This window comes from Panthera pardus, unplaced genomic scaffold, assembly GCF_024362965.1.
Source record: "Panthera pardus isolate Hobbes unplaced genomic scaffold, ASM2436296v1 HiC_scaffold_13, whole genome shotgun sequence".
NCBI classification, from domain to species: Eukaryota; Metazoa; Chordata; class Mammalia; order Carnivora; family Felidae; genus Panthera; species Panthera pardus.
This window is the reverse complement of record NW_026526688.1, coordinates 119,165,208-119,186,166: the sequence shown is the minus strand read 5'-3', so window position 1 is coordinate 119,186,166 and position 20,959 is coordinate 119,165,208. Positions and strand designations below refer to the sequence as shown.

At 37.1% G+C, this 20,959-nt stretch overlaps 1 long non-coding RNA gene across 4 annotated transcripts in view; it reads right to left on the bottom strand.

Moving 5' to 3' along the window:
- Positions 1-892: 892 nt before the first annotated feature.
- The window catches only part of LOC109247519 (uncharacterized), a 43,837-nt gene continuing 23,770 nt past the window's right edge, over positions 893-20,959 (bottom strand). For 2 of the 4 annotated variants that reach the window (XR_002071767.2, XR_002071764.2), the window contains exon 3: positions 16,161-17,809. This is a non-coding gene — a long non-coding RNA (uncharacterized LOC109247519). Of the gene's footprint in view, positions 1,012-15,344; positions 16,125-16,160; positions 17,810-20,959 lie in introns of those variants that run through there. The other 2 variants (XR_002071769.2, XR_008421722.1) reach the window with 2 other exon arrangements.

Sequence of the window (20,959 nt, the reverse complement as noted above, 5' to 3'; positions counted from 1 at the left end):
AAGTAGAATTTGAACCCATGCAGTTAACTTCAGTGTGTTCATCAGGTGGAGTTTCATATTGTCTCTTATTTTAGAAAGTAGGAGAGTAGGATGTTTTATATTTCTACTTTCAGTGTCCTCTGAATCTAGTTTTATTTGACTTATTTCTCCCTCTGTTTTGTTCTTTCAGAAGCCAGTATACAAGAGTGGTAGGAAACATTCCTATTGACCCAAAGGGAACTCACAGTATCCAGGAGGTCCCTAAAGAAAAGTCCCAGATAAGCCAATTTGTATTACCCTGATCTAAACAAACTTCAGTATGAAAGTATAAAGGAACATGTTAATGCTCTGAATTAACAAAGCACAGCGGAGTGGGACAAATTTACTTTTTTTGTGACACAGACCATTTTGGCAGTCTGGCAAAGCCATTGACTCTTCTCAAAATAATATTTTTAAATGTATAAAGTAAAATTCATAGCAATAGTTGTAATGTGATATAAAGTATCTCATTCCTATTGGTGATACAGACATAGGTATAGCTATTTGCTGCTTACATTCAAAATTGAAGGAAACACTACATTTCAGTTCGAGATTAGTAAAAATAAAGCAGTAATTTTTTTTCCCCAACCGAGTTCACATACTTCCTATATTCTATCCATGAACTTCATGATAAAAAATTTTAGGTAAAGTCAAGTGGGCTTATTCCTGTTGGTAAGCCTTGAAAGGATTGTGAAATGTTAACATTCAATTATAACTTATATTCATAACAGTAGTGATTCATTAATCACTAAAATTCATTTAAAAAAGCTTAATTACTACCAGTATATTCTCATTAAGAATGCATGGAAGTATATAATAGGTTTAGGAAATAGTTTTATCCTATTCGTTGATTTTTTTTCTATGCATATAAACGTACCCTATGGAAAACTTACCTATCCAGATGACTCATTTCCCAAGCATTCTGGTAACTTAGGTTTTACTGTATCACTTTTATTTATTACACGCCTTTGCAAATAAGATGTGGTGGAAGAACTGCAAAATTAAAATAATAACCTACAATGAAATTAAAATACTGTGTAAATTTCTTAAAAATAAGTGTTAATAATAATTGTTACTTGAAGCACTATGTATGGGGTCTCTTAATTCATCATCTCATCAAATACCCATTATATAGATGAAACACTCAAGCTCATAAAATTATTAAGTAGTAGAGTCAGGATTTAATACTTGTGTACTTCTGTACCCCCACCCCCGCCACAGGATTCCTGTGTGTCTTTTTAAACACATAAAAATTCCTTTGCAAACCTCCTTTATACTTAACCCCCAGTATATGTTGGCAGTTATACTCCAAGCATATGGCCCCTGATGTACATCTGAAGGGTCTCATGACTGAGGTTTTACTAAATAGTAATACATGACGTTTTCCTAACAACAACTAGCCCCTCAAGGTTCTGGAAACCTTGCTTCCAAAATTCCTTAGAGCCTTATGCTGTCCCTAACCCCTGCCCCATCTGAAGGTATATAACCAGTCACTCTTCACAGTCCCAGTGCAGCTCTTTCTGCCCTGTCCCTGTGCCTTAATAAAGTCACCTTTTTGCACTAAAGACATCTTCAAGAATTCTTTCTTGGTTGTCAGCTCTGAACCTCACCATCACCCCAAAACCCCAAAACTAGTATGTGAATGTATCATTGAAGCCACATAATTATAAAAACCTCAGTACCAGGGTTAATTAAAATTTATGTGTGAATAAATATATTTAATATAGATTGGTACATACGTTTATTATTGTTGAGTCTGTTTTCAGATTTTTGTAACTTTATCATGGAATTTTATAACGTGTTAGGGATACTGGCTCTAACACAGTGTATGCCATTTTATTAGCTTAATTAAATTGTAAATGTTGTAGTCCAGATTTTATATTCAGAATGTATGTTTACATATTCTGCTTGTAATAGGTGATTTGGAAACCAAGTCAACCAAATGTTACTTCATATTGTTCGCATAAAAATTAAATTACTCCTCTCTATACTTTGTCAGTTCAAAATCTCATTTTATGATCAAGACAAGTTGATGTGGTTTAGGGAACTGTTTTATGCTAAGAACATCATTTCGACCTTAAATTAAGATGGTGTTTGGAGTGCCTGGGTAGCTGAGTTGGTTAATGGCTCAAATCATGATCTCGCTGTTCGTGAGTTTGAGCCCCACATCAGGCTCTGTGCAGAGCCAGGAGCCTGCTTCAGATTCTGTCTCCATGTCTTTCTGCCCCTCCCCCACTTGTGCACACTCTCTCTGTCTCTCTCTCTCAAATATAAGTAAATGTTAAATTTTTTTTTTTTTTAAGCTGGTGTTTGGTACATACTAAACCATGCACAAATGTTTGAGCTAAAAATACATTTGAGCATTTTCACATAAAAACTTGTATACATGAATCTTCAGAGTAACATTATAATAGCTAAAAAGTGGATACGACCAAAAGTCCCACCAGCTGATAAATGGATAAATAAAATGTGGTATATCCTTATTATGGAATAGTATTAATAAGAAAGAACACTTGGGGCGTTTGGTGGCTCAGTTGGTTAAGCGTCCAACTTCTCAGGTCATGATCTCACGGTTTGTGAGTTCAAGCCCCCCCACCCCCCACCATTGAGCTCTGTGCTGACAGCTTAGAGCCTAGAGCCTGCTTCAGATTCTGTCTCTCTCTCTCTACCCCTCCCTACTTGCTTTCATTCTCTCTCTCTCTCTCTCTCAAAAATAAATAAGTAGAAACATTAAAAAAAAGAACAAAATACCGATACATATTTCAACGTGTGTCTTGAGGCTTGAAAATGTGAAGTGAAAAAACCCAGAAACAAAGGCAACATATTTTATCATTCCATTTATAGGAAATTGCTAGAAAAGGCAAATAGAGACAAAGTAGATTACTGGCTGCTAGGGGCAGGGGGGATGGGGAGTGACTGCTAAATGAGTATAGGGTCTTGGGGGGGAGGTGATGAAATATGTTGAAATTGGATAATGATCATGGTTATGCAACTCTATAGATACGCTACAACTCACGGAATTGTAGGCTTCAAAAGAATCTTATGGTATGTGAATTATTTCAATGTAGATTTTTAAAAAGAAATTAGACGGGCGTCTGGGTGGCTCAGTCGGTTAAATGTCTGTCTAACTCTTGATTTCAGCTCAGGTCATGATCTCAAGGTTTGTGAGTTCAAGCCTCACACTCTCAGTGTGGAGACTGCGTGGGATTCTTTCTCTCTTCTTCTCTCTCTACCCCTCCCCTGCTTGTGCACATGCTCTCTCTCTCAATATAAATAAATAACGTTTTAAAAAATAATAAAAATATTAATTAGAACCAAATGTGAAATCACCCTGAAAGCTTATTACTAAATATTTTTCAATATCTCAGCATCTCTCAGATTACTGATGATAAATGAGATACAGTAGCCTTGTATAAGGTGAAAAACTTAGTCAACAAGCGGTTTTTCCTTCAATACAGTGTAATTTAGATTAGATTTTAATATAATAATAAGGCTTTGCTGTTAATTAGTTTTTAATTTGGTGGTATTTTCATCAATCTTATTTAATAAAACATAGTGATTAAAAATTAATTTATAATTAATTTTGTATTTCTTTGAAATACATTGTATTTCCTTGAAAATAAAACTTCATAATTATGGCGAGAAATTACAAATAGTCTAAATAGATAAAAATTTTTCTTTAAAATTTCAAATGAAATCAAGTTAGGTTGAAAATTGGGTAAATCGTCTAGATACAGATTTTGAGGATTAGGTAGTATCAAATGAGAACGCTAAAACAGTTTAGTAACAAGTTTGATGTCCTTATTGAAAGGAAACAATCCATGGATTGGGGAACATAGTACCCCCTCTTCTGAGGGGATTTTGGGCAGGAGCCAGTTTTACAAAGTATTAGAGCAGCAAGATGAAAATGGCATGATTGGCTAGGAGGTTGGGGATTTCCTTGTAAGGCTAACAGGTCCTGTGTTCTAGGGTAAGGTAAGCTAGAGCTAAAGCTGACTTGAAGGATTGTGATTGGCATGTGTTAGGTTTCCCTGACAGGTGTTTTTCGTAAATGCAGACTGGTTTAGGTTTACATTTGTGATGTGGTCTGGGCCACTGAGGTGGCCTCCATTTTGTGGATCCCAATACACAAATTGACTTTATCAGTAGTTAAAATATGTAATTTGAATTAATATTAACTTCCCAACAATAACTATAATCTTTGTTGCTTCAATAACAATGTAAAAAATCTAAAGGCAACAGGCGTTTTTGTAAATGCAGACTGGCTTAGGTTTACATTTGTGACGTGGGCCAGGCCACTTAGGTAGCCTCCATTTTGTGGGTCCCAGTATACAAATTACAAATTAACTTTATCAGTAGTTAAAATATGTAATTTGAATTAATATTACTTCCCGACAATAACTATAATCTTTGTTGCTTCAATAACAATGTAAAAAATGCAAAGGAAACAGAGATAGAGTGTGATTTAGACCAGAAATGATCAGTGTTTACAGTATTGGATTTGATTATTTAAATAAATCTATGTGAGAATTCTTTAAGAAGTTAATACACTCTTATTAAAGAATTACGCTGTGCATAGTGGTTCTGATGGATCTGATCTATATCATATCTAAGTGACTTAATGGAGCCACTTATGTGAGACTTATAGGTTTTAATACACATTATCTAGTACCTGTTGATTTTTTCATTGCACAGAAACAGTGACTTAACATGGCACTAAAAGAATGAAACTTATTAAGAAACATTTCACTACATCTAAAAAAAACCTTAAAGAATTTGGCTTATTTGGTGTTGAAGAAATGTGACAGTTTCAGAGATATCCCATCATCAAAGCATATTTAATCTCAAAAGTTAACAATAATGAGATTGGGCTTTACCATATACATACTTTGTAAGAGAACAGTATGAGACAGGTTTTCCATAGAAAAGTGGGAAGAAAAATGTCAAAGGCAAATTAAAACTATTCTTAAGGAAACAAGAAATAAGGATATTTTTTTTTTCTTTCTCCTCTTTGTTCAAACACTGTAAGATCTCCTGCCCTAGAGCACAGAATTCCAGCTACCACCATGGTGGTTCAGTTTTATACAACTTCATTGCCATTTCTGTACTTGCTAGCTTGAAATTTAGTCACTGTAACATTGTTCACATGATAGTACATTCTGCCTTCCAAAAGCCTTCTTATTTATAGCTTTAAAAAAACATCCATTTATAATATGGGACTGCTTTTGATGTAGGTTGAGGCAAAACCGAGACTCCTACAGTTTGTCAGTCAGTGATATTTGGATTTGACTGGGCCAAGTGGGGAGGTTTCTCCCTAAGTGAAGGTTTAGGCTGAAGAATGTTAATGCAATAGAGATCTATTGGCAAATTACTCCCATATTCCTGTTAACTTTTAAAAATATATTGAATGCCTATTATATGCAAGGCACTGAGCTAGATGTTGAAGATACATAGATGAAAGATCCAGATGTCACCTTTAAGAAAGTCTTTTAATTGGGGAGACCATTAAGGATCAGATAGTCACCATAATGTGATGACATAAATGCATGCATAGAGTAATTTTAATGTATCTAATTTAACTGGGGGTGCTCAGGGAAAATTTCTATATGTAAGAGAATTGTTTTTAAACAAAATCATAGCTGAGGGGGGTGGGGAACAGAGGAAGTCACCTACACAGAGGGAACAATGCAAAGTCTCAGAGAACTTGACCTGGTAAGTTTTGAAAACTACAAGTTTGGCAAGTACTCTAAGGGGTTTGGGGAGGGCAGAGGAAAGAATGAATGAGAAGGGGGGGCGCCTGGGTGGCTCAGTCGGTTAAGCGTCCGACTTCGGCTCAGGTCATGATCTCGCAGTTTGTGAGTCTGAGCCCTGCGTCGGGCTCTGTGCTGACAGCTCAGAGCCTGGAGCCTGCTTTGGATTCTGTGTCTCGCTCACTCTCTGCCCCTCCCCTGCTCACAGTCTGTCTCTCTCTGTCTCAAAAATAAATAAAACATTAAAAAAAAAACAACCCTTAAAAAGAATGAGGAGACAAAACAGTTGAAAGATAAGGCTGGATATATTGAGTGCCTTAACATATCATGGTAATGAATTCAGATTCTATTCTGAAGGGTAAGGGATGGGAGAATTGAATTTTAACATAAAAAAGTCTTGGTCTTTTAATCACAAAAAAATAACTATGAGAGCAGTGTGAAATATGTAACTAAAGTTACATATTTGCTGCAATGGGGTGGAGAACTAGAGGCAAAGAGACCACTTGGGATGCTATTGAAATATCTAGATGAGATGTGATTGTGGGAAAGACCTAAAATAGAGTATTTGCAATAAGGACCCATAGTATATTTAGTGTGTTTACTGGGCAGAGCTTACCTAAAGAAAAAAAAATTTTTTTTGAGTTTCCTCCAGTTATCTTTATAACTCTTAATATGAACTCTTTATGCTCTTACCTCTTCATTAATCTTGAAACTAAAATTTATATACTAAATGTAGAGAAATATAAACTAATAAAATTAGTATCTATGTGCTACTTGATTTTTTTTTCTTTTTACTTTTTGCAAAAATTGCTTCTTGAAACAGAAATACAGATCTGCCACAGTTTAGGTTCTTCTAAATTTGGCCTGTCTGTACTAACTGTTGTGTTCCGTATATGATGGCCAGTTTTCTCTACTAGACCTTTAAGAGATCTTGTTCATTCTTTCACTGATGTCATTTGACTTTCATATGGCCAGAAAGAAGCATTTATTACCTATTTCTGTTCTCATTTGCCTGAGACACAAGTGCTATTACACAGTATCAACAAGATCATAAATCTAAACACAGCACAGGCTCTGGAATCACATGGCAGTATTTAGTTATAAGTGGTAATCAGGGTGATTTGGACTATGATTATATTATAAAGTAATGAAATAAATCACAAAACGGGAAAAGTCTGGTAAAAAATTCAAAGATTCTAGTTTGAGAAAAACTGGTGTAGAGGTTATAAAAATCCCTTTGTCACATTTAAAGTCACATTTGTTGAGTCTGACTTTATGACTCTGAGTAAAGTCAAGAAATGCTAGACAGGTAGGACAGATAAATAACTTGACTTTAAAGTGAAAGGGGTGCTGGTTGGCTCAGTTGGTTAAGTGTCCAACTTGTGATTTTGGCTCAGGTCATGATCTCACTGTGAGTTCAAGCCTGGAGTTGGGCTCTGTGCTACAGTGGGGAGCCTGCTTGGGAGTCTCTCTCTGTCCCTCCCCTGCTTGCACACGAGCATTCTCTCTCTCTCTCTCTCAAAATAAATAAATAAACTTTTAAAAAGTTTAGGGAAAGTAAAAGGAGAAAGAAAGGGCTTAGGTACATTTTAAGGTTCATTCCTGTTCTGGAACTAAGAACACAATATGCAATAGGAAAGTAATTCTGTCTCCAGAATTACTATTAGGGCCATTCTCTAAATCCAACCTCTGTATATGTTTTATGTTACTATGAGAAAATATTCTATAGAGTTTCAAGTTGATATAGCAGGACTGATCTCTGCTCATCAAAATGAGGCATCCTACCTTTCTGTTTTGTTAGCAAGTAAGTCTCCTACCTTCAAGTAACAGGAGTTAGTTACTTCCTATAACTTAGGGCAAGAACTCAAACAGATCAGGAATAATTGGACTGAAGGTAAAATCATATTGAGTGGTTGAATGAAAGCTTTAGAAAGTTGGAGATTGGTAGCCAACGAATCTATATTTAACCTTAGATGTCACTGTATGGTTTGGGTTGGCTCTGGGACCCCCTTCTTTTCTTTTTTTTTAGTGCCAGATTGGTTTACCCACATTTTTCTCCCCTGCTATTATCAATTGCTCCCTAACAAGCTTTCTTTTCCTATCCTCACTTGGGGAAGAATACAATCTTACGTTATCCTTTTTTTCCTTATACTTTTTTTCCTAAAGCAAGTATGCACCCTGTTAAGTTTTCATAATGGTTTTAATTCTGGTAATAGAATGTCAGTATTTATATATGATTATAAGCAAGTATGAAGATCAACAAGAGAGTAGTTGCAGTGATAAAGAACTCTTATTTGAACCTGGTTTCCTTCCTATCATCACTTCCAAGCCCCCACTCAATAGATCAGACTCAATAGAAAAAGTCACAAGATTCAACTGTACTTTAAAGGAAAATTAGAAATAGTTATTGTAATATTGTTGATACAACAAATTACTACAAATTTAGTGGCTTAAAAAAAGTTATCTTAGATATTTGGAGGTCAGAAGTCTGAAATGGGTCCTACTGTTCTAAAATCAAGGTATAAGCAGAGTTGGTTGCTTTCTTGAGATTCTGAGGCAGAATCTCTTTTCTTGCCCTTTCCACCTTCTAGAGGCTGCCGGCACCTTGGTTCATGGTTCCCTTCCATCTTCAAAGCCGGAAGTGGCTGGTTAGTCTTTTTCACATCACATTAATCTGACACACTTGTCTGCCTCCTTTCATTTATAAGGATCTTTATGATTATATTGGGCCTACATGGATAATCGAGGAAAATCTACCTACTTGAAGGCCAGATGATTAGCTACCTTAATTCCATCCACAACCTTAATTCCCCCTTGCTATATAACATAACATATTCAAAGGTTCCAGGGAAACTGGGATGTAAACATCTTCAGTGGGAGTAGAAGATCATGGGGAGGCATTATTCTGGCTACTACAACTATTTATAATTCCTTGGGTACTCAAGTTTAAAAGCAACTTTTCCCTTCCTTCCATCCATTCCTACTTTGTTCTTCTAAATATATTTGACTACTACTCAAAATCTGAAGTGTGAAATGGTACAGGAAGTTAAATATACTAAAGGTTAGGAACTTGTCAACTACATTTTGTCACTGATGACTCAATTTTATTGAGGTAGTGTTGACATAATTTATATTTAAGCGTGTTGTGAAGTGAATGGAAAATGAAAAAGTGCAGAGCATGGCCATGAGAAGAAATTAGAAGATAGAGTATTAGCTTAGAGTAACTCAGGGTCAAAGGAGGATATTTTTTTAGAATGGGAGAGGTTTGAGTATATTTATAGTCTGGAGGAAATCCTGAGAGAGATGAGATGTAGAACAGAGAGATTAATAGATGAAGTCATTTTCTTCACAAGAGATGACTGTGGGTCAAAAAATTGAGTATTTGATTTTGAACAATGGGTAAACATCAGAGTCTAGAGGGAAGAAGATTAGAATGGGTAAAAACAAAGATAATTTTAAATGGAAAGACGCAGGAAGTTAACCATTAATACTCAGTTTTCTCAACTTAATTGGAAGGAGGGCTTTATCCATTCATCTATTGATGAACACTCAGGTGCTTCCATATCTTAGCTATTGTATATAATGCTACAATAAACAGCATTGTGTAATCTTTTCAAATTAGTGTTTTTATTTTCCTGAGTAAATACCCAGAAGTGGAATTACTGCATCATATGGTATTTCTATTTTTAATTTTTGGAGAAATCTCCATACTGTTTTCCATAGTTGTTGTACCAATTTACATTCCCACCAAGAAAATGGTTCCCTGTGGTGCCTGGGTGGCTCTGTCAGTTAAGCATCCGACTCATGGTTTCAGCTGAGGTCATGATCTTGAGGTTCGTGAGTTCGAGTCCCACATCAGACTCTAAGTGTCTGTGTGGAGTCTGTTTGGGATTCTCTCTCTACTTTCTCTCTGCCCGCCCCCCCCCCCCGCCCCCGCCACTCGCAGAGTACCAACAAGATTATAAACCTAAACCTGTCTCTCTCAAAATCAAATTAACTTTAAAAATCCTTAAAAAATTTAAAAAAAGAAATCCGTCCCCTTTTTTCCACATTTTTGCCAACGCTTAGTATTTCTTGTCTTTTTGATACTAGCCATTCTGACTGCTATGAGTTGATGTCTTACTGTGGTTTTGATTTGCATTTCCTTGATGATTATTGATGTTGATCATCTTTTCATATGTCTATTGGCCATCTGTATGTCTTCAGCAAAGTGCCTATTCAGGTCCTCTATTTTTAAATTTTATTATTATTATTACTATTATTATTATGTTGAATTGTTTGTGTTCTTTTTACATTTTGGATATTAACTCCTTCGCAGATATGTCCTTTACAAATATCTTCTCTCATTCAGTAGGTTGCCTTTTTGTCTTCTTGGTGGTTTCCTTTGCTTTACAAAAGCTTTTTAGTTTGATGTAGTACAAGTTGTTTATTTTTGCTTTTGTTTCTCTTGCCTGAGGAGACAGATCCAGAAAAATATTGTTTAAGTCCGAGTTTACTACCTATGGTTTCTTTTAGGAATTTTATGATTTCAGGTCTTATGTTTAAGTCTTTAATCCATTTTGCATTATTTTTGTGTATATTGTTAAGAAAGTGGTCCAGTTCCATTCTTTTGCATTTAACTGTCCAGGTTTCCCAACACCATTTATTGAAGAGACTATCTTTTCCCCAGTGTATATTTTTGCCTCCTTTGTTTTAGATTAATTAACCATATAAGCGTGGATTTATTTCTGGGCTCTATTCCTCTCTATTGATTCTCTGTGTTCATTTTTGTGCTAGTACCATATTCTTTTGATTATTATAGCTTTGTAGTACAGTTTGAAACTGGGATTGTGATACCTCTGGCTTTGTTCTTTTTTCTCAAGATTACTTTGGCTATTTGAGGTCTTTTGTGGTTACACCCAAATTTAAGGATTGTTTGTTCTAGTTCTGTAAAAAATACTGCTGGTATTTTGATAGAGATTTCATTGAATCTGTAGATTGCTTTGGAAAGTATGGGCATTTTAAGAATATTAATTCTTCCAATCCATGAGCACAGAACATCTTTCTATTTATTTGTGCCTTATCCATATAATTTGCAGAGTACGCTTCTTTTATCTCCTTGGTTAAATTCATTCATAGGTATTTTATTCTTTTTTTTTGATGCAGTTGTCAGTGGGATTGTTTTCTTAATTTGTCTTTCTCATGGTTTGTTCTAAGTGTATAGAAATGTGGCAGATTTCTGTATATTGTTTCTGTATCCAGCAACTTTACTGACTCCATTCATTAGTTCTAATAGCGTTTTGGTGAAGTCTTTAGGGTTTTCAATATGTAGTGTCAGGTCATCTGCAAATAGTGAAAGTTTTACTTCTTCCTTACCAATTTGGATACCTTTTATTTATTTTTCTTATCTGATTGCTGTGGCTAGGACTTGTAGTATTATGTTGAATAAATGTGGTGAGAGTGGACATCCTTGTCTTGTTCCTGATCTTAGAGGAACGCTTTTAGCCTTTCACTGCTGAATATGATGTTAGATGTGGATTTTTCCAATATGGCATTTATTTTGTTGATGTATGTTCTCTCTAAACTCACTTTGTTGAGAGTGTTTATAATGAATAGATGTTGAGTTTTGACCAGGGCTTTTTCTGCATTTTTTGAAATGATCATGATTTTTATCCTTCATATTGTTAATGTGGCATATCATGTTGATTGATTTGCAGGTATTGAACCTGTAATCCCCAACATAAATCCTACTTGATTGTGGTGAATGATCCTTTTAACATATTGTTGAATTTGGTTTGTTAAATTTTGTTGAGGATTTTTGCATCTATGTTCATTAGGAATATTGGTCTGTACTTCTTTTTTTGTAGTGTCTTTGGTTTTGTTACCAGGATAATTGTTGCTTCATAGAATAAATTTGGAAGCATTCAATCCTCATCTATATTTTGGAATAGTTTGAGAAGGATAGGCATCAGTTCTTTGAATGTTTCGTAGAATTCAGGGCACCTGGGTGGCTCAGTAGGTTAAGCGTCTGACTCTTGGTTTTGGCTCAGGTCATGATCTCACTGTTCATTAGTTTAAGCCCCACATCGGGCTTAGTGCCGACAGGGCAGAACCTGCTTGGGATTGTTTCTCTCCCTCTCCGCCCCTTCCCCACTCGTGTGCACATGTGCGTATGTGCTGTCTCTCTTTCAAAATAAATAAATAAATAAACTTTAAATGTTTGGTAGAATTCACCTGTGAAGCCATTTGATCCTGGACTTTTGTTTGTTGGGAATTTTTTTTATTACTGATCCCATTTTCTTAGTAGTAATCAGATTTTCTCCTCCTTCAGTCTCAGGAGACTGTATGTTTCTAGTAATTTATCCATTTCTTCTAGGTTGTCCAATTTGTTGGCATATAATTTTTCATAGTAGTCTCAATCCTTTGTAGTTCTGTGGTGTCAGTTGAAACATCCCCTTTGTTTCTCATATTGAGTTCTTTCTCTTTTTTTCTTGATGAGTCTGGCTAAAGGTTTTTAGCTTTTCAGAGAACCAGCTCTTTCTTCTTTTTTTAAAAAAAATTTTTTTTTTGACATTTATTTATTTTGAGACAGAGACAGAGCATGAATGGGGGAGGGTCAGAGAGAGAGGGAGACACAGAATCTGAAGCAGGCTCCAGGCTCTGAGCTGTCAGCACAGAGCCCGACGCGGGGCTCAAACTCACGGACCACGAGATCATGACCTGAGCTGAAGTCAGACGCTTAACCAACTGAGCCACCCAGGCGCCCCCAGCTCTTTCTTTATAATTGATCTACTACCATTACTATGTGTTTGTTTTTACAAGTGGAATTTTTTCCTTTTACAATTTTCTTCTAGTTGTGGCCTTTTCTTATTTGCTTATGGAATTCCCTTTAACATTTCTTGTAAGGCTGGTTTAGTGGTGCTGAACTTTAACTTTTGTTTATCTGAGAAACTCTTTATCTCTCCTTCAATTCTGAATGATAACCTTGCCCAGTAGAGTCTTCATGGTTATAGGTTTTTTCCTTTGAGCACTTTGAATATATAGTGCTGCTCCCTTCTGGCCTGCAAATTTTTGCTGACAAGCCAAGTAATAGCCTTATGAGATTTCCCTGGTATGTAACTATTTGCTTTTCTCTTGCTGCTTTTAAGATTCTCTGTTTTTAATTTTGGACATTTTATTTATTTATTTGAGAGAGAGTGCATGCATGTGCCTGAGTGGGTGAGGAACAGAGGAAGAGGGAGACAGAGAATATTAAGCAGGCTCCATGCCAGCATATAGTCCAGTGCAGGGCTCAGTCTCATAACTCTGAGATCATGATCTGAGCTGACATCAAGAGTCAGACGCTTAACTTACTGAGCCACCCAGGTGTCCCAAATTTTGGACATTTTAATTATGTGTCTTGGTGTGGACTGCCTTGCGCTCACTTGTTTGAGGTTTTCTGTATAGCCTAGACCTGGGTGTCTGTTTTCATCCCCCTTAAACTTAAGGAGGCTTTCAGCTGTTGTTTTCTCAAATTGTTTTCTGCCCCTTTCTCTTTTTCTGGGGCCTGTATAATATGAATGTTAGTATACTTGATGTTGTCCTAGAAGTCCATTAACCTATCTTTTTTTTTTTTTTTCCTTAAATCTCTTTTGTTTTTACTGTTCGGCTTGGGTGCTTTCCATTACTCTGTCTTCCAGATCACTGATCCATTTTTCTGTATTCTCTAATCTGCTGTTGATTTCCTCTAGTGTATTTTTCATTTCAGTTATTGTATTCTTTAGCTCTGATTGATTTTTTTGAAGTTTTTGTTAAAGTTCTCACTGAGCTCATATACTTCTCTCAAATCTGGTTAGCATCTTTATGAGCATTATTTTGAACTCTTTATCAGATAGATTCCTTATCTCTATTTTGTTTAGTTCTCTTTCTCAGGTTTTGCCTTATTCTTTTGTTTGGAACATATTCCTCTATCTCCTGATCTTGAAAGTAGTGGCCTTATGTTGAAGGTGTCCTGTGGGGCCCAGTAGCACAATCCTCTCTGGTCACCAGAACCAGGTAATCCAAGGATGTCTCCTCTGTGGACTGCATTCACCCTCCTGTTGTGACTTGGCATGACTGCCGCAGGCATGCTAGTGGGCAGGTCTGGCCTCCAGCCTGGCTGGCTGCAGTGATTAGCCATGACTACTTATGGGTGTACTGGTGGGTAGGGGTGGACCCCTGTGCAGTTATGAGATCTGGCTGTAGTGGGTGTGCTGGTAGATAGGGTTAGTTCCAGTGTAGAAGTCTAAGAGTCTCACCTCCACCTTTGGTGGGCATGCTGGTGGGTGGGGCTAGCACTCCACCTCCCTGGGGCAGAAGTTGCTCTGGAAGGGCATTGGTAGTTGGTGGAGCATGTGACTTGACCTAGGGGTTGTGAGTTCAAGCCCCATGTTGGGTATAGAGTTACCCAAATAAAATCTTAAAAACCAACCACAAACCAACCAACCAATTAACAAACCCCAAAAAACAACTGAGGCTGCTTGCCAGATGTGGTGCAGATTGGACCGGACAGGTCTGTAGGGAAATGCTGGGGAGGAGCAAGTAGTTTTCTCAGGACAGATGGAGAGTATCAGAACTGGCTCACACAACCGTCTGTCCAGCTAAGCGGAAAGAGGGCAAGAAAAATGGTGCCCACCAGTACTGCCCTGCCCCTCCAGAACACCCTAAAATTAGATTTCCTTCATGTATAACCCAGGTGCTTTCCAAACTGCTGCCCCTGTGCTGGGTCTCAGACTAAGTGATCTAGTGCTCTGGCCTTATGAGTGGCGTCTTTGTTTCTTATTGCCTTCTGGCTCTCTTAGAGTTATGGTGGTCCTACTGATCTTCAAAGGCAGATTTTATGGGGATTTATCTTCCCTGTGCAGGTCCCCACAGCCAGAGGTGCCTGATGTGGAGCCTGATCTCTTCGTTCCTTAGAGAGGAACTCCTATGATATCTTATGATATCCCTCCTACTTGTGGGTTGCCAGGTCAGGGGTTTTGGTTCTTGACTGAGTCTCTGCCCCTCCTACTGTAATGAATGTGGCTTTTTCTTTATATCAGTAGCTGTGGAAAAGTTGTTCTGCTAGTCTTCAGGTCGTTTTCAGAGTGAGTTATATTAAATGTAGTTGCAGTGTGGGTGTGTCTGGCGGGGGTGGGGGGTGGAGGTGAGCTCAGGATCCTTCTGTTCTTCCATCTTCCTTGCAATCGGTACCTTTCTTAGTGTAAAATCAATAGCAGTTCTCAAAAATTAATACTTCCACCTCAAGAAACTCAGATGACAGAATAAATGTTTATGTGCCACATGAGAGGGAGTGCAGAAAGAAGCGAGAGTGCATTTTATTTATTATTTTTATTCCTTTAGATATTTTTTGTTTTTGAGGGAGAGAGAAAGCACAAGCCAGGGAAGGGCAGAGAGAGAGAGAGAGAGAGAGAATCTGAAGCAGACTCCAGGCTCTCTGAGCTGTCAGTACAGAGCTGGACGAGGGGCTGGAACCCACAAACCATCATAAGATCATAACCTGAGCTGAAGTTGGACCCTTAACTGACCGAGCCACCCGGTGCCCCATAAAAGAATCATTTTAAATTTAATCAAGATCCGTTTGGCAGATATTTATTGAGCAACTGCTATGCATTAGCTTCTGGCCTTAGCTTGTAGAAAACTTAAGAGGTGATTTTCATACTTTTTCCCCTCAGGAGCCCTTAAGTCTATAAAACAAAGAAGCTGCCTGACTTGGAGGCTGGAGCCTTGCCTACTGAGGATCTTTATCATTTTCCCCGCATTTCCAATCCTCACACCCACTCAGGATACCTCAGATGGTTCTGTGAGTATCCCTCCCTAGTGTTCACTAAACAGAATCTGAAAAACCAATTGTCTAATAAATATTAATACCAAAGCCTCACTATAATAGTTATGAGAAATAAATAATATAAAATATAGCAGAGATAAGTATAAAATGTGTAAAGAAGTGTAAAGTGTAAAGATGAAGAGAATCTGGCTTAACAGCAGACATGTGATAAAAACATGAGCATTTCAGTTGCTCAACATCTCAGTATAAGCCAGCAATGTGGTCAGGGCTTGCCTAAAGAACCTATACAGTTTTACTCCCAAAGATAGAAATGTATTGTCCAGCACAAAGCAGTTGCCTTTTCCTCATCTTCATTGGCCAGACCATAGTTTTAAAAATTTTTATGGGGGCGCCTGGGTGGCTTAGTCGGTTAAGCGTCCAACTTTGGCTCAGGTCATGATCTTGCGGTTCGTGAGTTTCAGCTCTGTGTCAGGCTCTGCTGACAGCTCAGAGCCTGGAACCTGCTTCAGATTCTGTGTCTCCCTCTTTCTCTGCCCCTCCCCTGCTCACGCTCAGCTCACAGCTGTCTCTGGCTGTCAAAAATAAATAAATGTTAAAAAAAATTAAAAAAAAATTTCTTATAGCTTTATTGAAATATAATTGACATACAGTATATCACATATATTTAAAGTACACAATTTGGTAATTTGACATATGTATACACCCATGAAACAATCACCAAAATCAAGATAATAAACATATGCCTCACTACAAGTGTCTGTGTAGTCCTTTGTAAACCCTTTCTGTTCCCCCAACCCAACTCCTCTTCCTTGCACCCACTTGAAGCCAATGATCATTTTGTCCTATAGCTTAGTTGGCATTTTCTATAATTTTATTTAAATAGAATCAAACGGCATGCCCTCCGTGACTTTTTTCACTCAGCATAATTAATTTTGAGATTTACCTATGTTGTGTCACTCAACAGTTTTTTGTTTTTTGTTTTTTACTACTGAGTAGTATTCTTTGTATGGATATGCCACAATTTCTATATCCATTCACCCATCGGTGGACATTCTGGTTGCTTCCAGTTTTTGTATATAACAAATACTCTTGTATAAGCGTTTGTATGGACATAGGTTTTCTTTTTGGCAAATAGGTAGGAATGGAATAGGTGGATTATGATAGGTATACATTTACCTTTTTAAGAAACTGCCAAGCTGTTTTCCAAGTGGTTGTACCATTTTACATTCTCACTAGTTATATACTGAGAATTCCAATTCCCCCTGACCTGTTATGACCAGTCTTTTTAATCAGCCATTCTAATAGGTATGTAGTGGTATAGCTCATTGTTATTTTAATTTGCATTTACCTAGTGACTAATGATGTTCAGCATCTTTTCATGTGCTGTTTTGCTGTCTATATTTCTTCCTTGAGGAAATGTCTCTATTTTTTCCCATTGTTTATGGAGTTCCTTTTGTTTGTGTTTATTTACAAGTGACAAATTAAACATTTACAGCTGGCTCAGAAGATTTTAAAGAGTAATAAAGTCATAACAAGGTATCATATACATGGAGGAATATGAAAAAGGCATGAAGGATTCAACTCATATTAGCTATTGCCTAAGTCACTTCCAAAACTAAGAGTGCAGAAAGCAGTATATGCTAGAGCTGGCTTATACTGCTTTATGAGTACATTTAAACATTTTTAGAAATTTTGCAGGCTGTTAAACACAGCCTTTATGAAGAATTAACTATGCAAGCTGACAATTATGTTAAAATCCAATATATAAGAATAATAAATATTCAAAATTCATTTCCTCATTTTACTATTATCCATGTTTTTGTGGTTATGGTGATCATATCCGTATTATAGAAATATTATAGTTTGATAATATATACCTTCTTCTAATTCTGTGTTCTGTGATGTCCTGTGGTAGCCTGAAATGAGCCACAGTGGGATATTTACCCCAAGAAATTTGCAAACACCATAATCAAAGCTTTTTTTTTTTTTTCTTTCCTGGTGAGCTAGTTGTCAAACATTTACTAGGTCACCTGTAATGACAAGGACCTTCAAACTGCACTGGGTTACTGTCCACGATGAATAATTGAAGCCTTAGTCACATGGAGAACTCACCTTTGTGAAGCACTTAATTCCTTAAGAACAGATTGATATTTTTGCTGCAGGATAAAGCTTACCGATTTTCCTTGCTGCTCTGTTTTTTTTTTGTTGTTGTTGTTGTTGCTTTTTTCACTTCCAGATTTGGGCATGCCAAAATCTACTGGATAAGAGAGGATGCCAATACATTATTTCTGTAGTCCCAAGTAAAAAATACAAAATATTTTATTTGGAGTAGAACTAGAAGGGCTGTTAAATACAGAAAACTGTAATGGGCAAAAAAAAGCAGGAAAGGCAAACAGCTCTGTATAACCAAATTTATACTCATGTAAGAATAGGGGAAACTAAACAAAAATGAGAGGGAACAAATGAGGATGTAAGAGGAATGTTTGGTCTAAACCCCCAATCAGCTTTCTAATGGTGGACAAAGCATTTTTTTAAAGTCTATAAACTTACTGAAGATGTTGGATGTTACTGGAAATGTAAAGTTACAGATTCAGTAACATACTACAGAAATCCAGAGATAATCAAATTATGGGGGACAAATTCCTGGGGCACAACATAAAGCTACTGTTATGGTTGAGTGTCCATTACAATTTAATTTTAAAAACAATTAGGAGAAACTAAGGATTTCAGAAGGAACAGAAACCATCTTAAAAGTTCACAGTCTAAATTAAAGGCATATACATTTAAAATATAAAAGAAACAAACATGGCATATGACTTTCAGTAAGACATTTGTTATGTCTCACATGAAATTCAAATTGAAGTTAAAGTGTTTGCCTGACATGAAAAGATGCTCAACATCACTCCTCATCAGGGAAATACAAATCAAAACCACACTCAGACATCCCCTCATGCCAGTCAGAGTGGCCAAAATGAACAAATCAGGAGACTATAGATGCTGGAGAGGATGTGGAGAAATGGGAACCCTCTTGCACTGTTGGTGGGAATGCAAACTGGTGCAGCCACTCTGGAAAACAGTGTGGAGGTTCCTCAAAAAATTAAAAATAAACCTACCCTATGACCTAACAATAGCACTGCTAGGAATTTACCCAAGGGATTCAGGAGTACTGATGCATAGGGGCACTTGTACCCCAATGTTTATAGCAGCACTCTCAACAATAGCCAAATTATGGAAAGAGCCTAAATGTCCATCAACTGATGAATGGATAAAGAAATTGTGGTTTATATACACAATGGAGTACTACGTGGCAATGAGAAAGAATGAAATATGGCCCTTTGTAGCAACGTGGATGGAACTGGAGAGTGTGATGCTAAGTGAAATAAGCCATATAGAGAAAGACAGATACCATATGTTTTCACTCTTATGTGGATCCTGAGAAACTTAACAGAAACCCATGGGGGAGGGGAAGGAAAAAAAAAACAAAAAAAAGAGGTTAGAGTGGGAGAGAGCCAAAGCATAAGAGACTGTTAAAAACTGAGCACAAACTGAGGGTTGCTGGGGGGTGGGAGGGAGGGGAGGGTGGGTGATGGGTATTGAGGAGGGCACCTTTTGGGATGAGCACTGGGTGTTGTATGGAAACCAATCTGACAGTAAATTTCATATATTGAAAAAAAAATAAAGTGCCTGGATTTTAGTAAGGTACAGTACCTTAAAGTACTAATAGTGATAAAGATTTAGAGTGATACACACTGAAGAATAGCAGTTTGGTATTAAAATTGGAAGGAACAAATAATCCTTAAACCAGGCAGTACCCCAGGTAATCACTTTACTAATAAACTGGACAAAAATAAATGGAACTTTTATCAAACCAGCAGGTACATGCTTTATTTTTTTTAATAAATTAAAATTAAATTAAAAATGAGGTGCCTGGGTGGCTCAGTCGGTTAAGTGTCTGACTCTTGATTTTGCCTGGGGTCATGATCTCTGGGTTCCTGAATCCGCAGCCTGCCTAGGGCTCTGTGCCAGGTCAGCGCAGAGCCTGTTAGGATTTTCTCCCTTTTTCTCTGCCCCTACCCTGTTTGTACTCTCTTCTCTCCCAAAATAAACACATAAACTAAAAAAAAAAAAATGAGGAAATACATATTCCCAAGGAGATATCTTCTTTCTCTATCCCCAAACTTAAAATTTTATAAAGGAAATTGAGTAATCTCACATGAAAATACCTAAGAATATTTGAAATTAATAGATACAATAGAGAAGTGCCTGCTAAACATTTCCACAATTAAAAAGAAATAAATCACTGTTTTTTCCCTCGTCCTGATTCCCAAAATCAGTTCCTCTTTTTGAGAGAGAGAGAGGAAGGGGGTGTAGAGGGGCAGAAGGAGAGAATCCCAAGCAGTCTCCTCACTGTCGGCGCAGAGCCTGACACACAGCTTGATCCCAAACTGAGATCACGGTCTGAGCTGAGATCAAGAGTTAGATGCCTAACTGACTGAGCCACCCAGGCACCCCATCAGTTCCTCTTTTGACTGACTTATGTAAGTGATTCCATTTTCTAGTCACCAGGATTCACTATACTTGAATAATCTTTTTCTTTCACTCTTCTCTTTCCTTATCAGTCTCCACTTTTATTTCTTCAGATCTTCAAATGCATATTACACCTTAAATTTTATAATATGCATTTTAAAAGGTTTTTATCATCATTATATTTGTATAACCACTCTGTGAGTTAAGCAAAAGTTATTAACATTTCATCATTCTATTAAAGGCCTCCAAGGTGACTGGCATGTAAATAAGCAGAATCACACAGGTTAAATGACTTGCCCAAGTTGACAGGACCAGTAATTACAAGTCCTGTGATTCTAATGTCAACATTCTTTTCATTACACCATGATGTCTCTCATCAACAGCTCATATTTGGTCCATTACTAAAGATTCCTAGTGGGTTTCTCTGCCTGTATTCTTACTTCTTCAGTCTATCTTGCATGTCACTACCGTATTGAACACAGTTTTTATGAAAAGATACCACAATAGGGGTAGCTCAGTCAGTTGAGTGTCTGACTTCCGCTCAGGTCATGATCTCATGGTTTGTGAGTTTGAGCCTCGCTGTGGGCCCTGTGCTGACAGCTCAGAGCCTGGAGCCTGCTTCAGATTCTGTGTCTCCCTCTCTCTCTCTGCCCCTCCTCTGCTCACACTCTGTGTCTCTCTCTCCCTCAAAAATAAAAAAAAATTAAAAAAAATTTTAAAGATACCACAATAAAGAAATTTCCAATGGTTTCCTATTATATAGAGAATAAAAGTCAGACCTTTATCCCTGCTTTCATACATCAAGTCTCTTAATCAAACTGGGCTCATGTTCCTTCAAATATCCTTCTAACTTTCCTGAGACTATGCCTTTGCTTCTAGC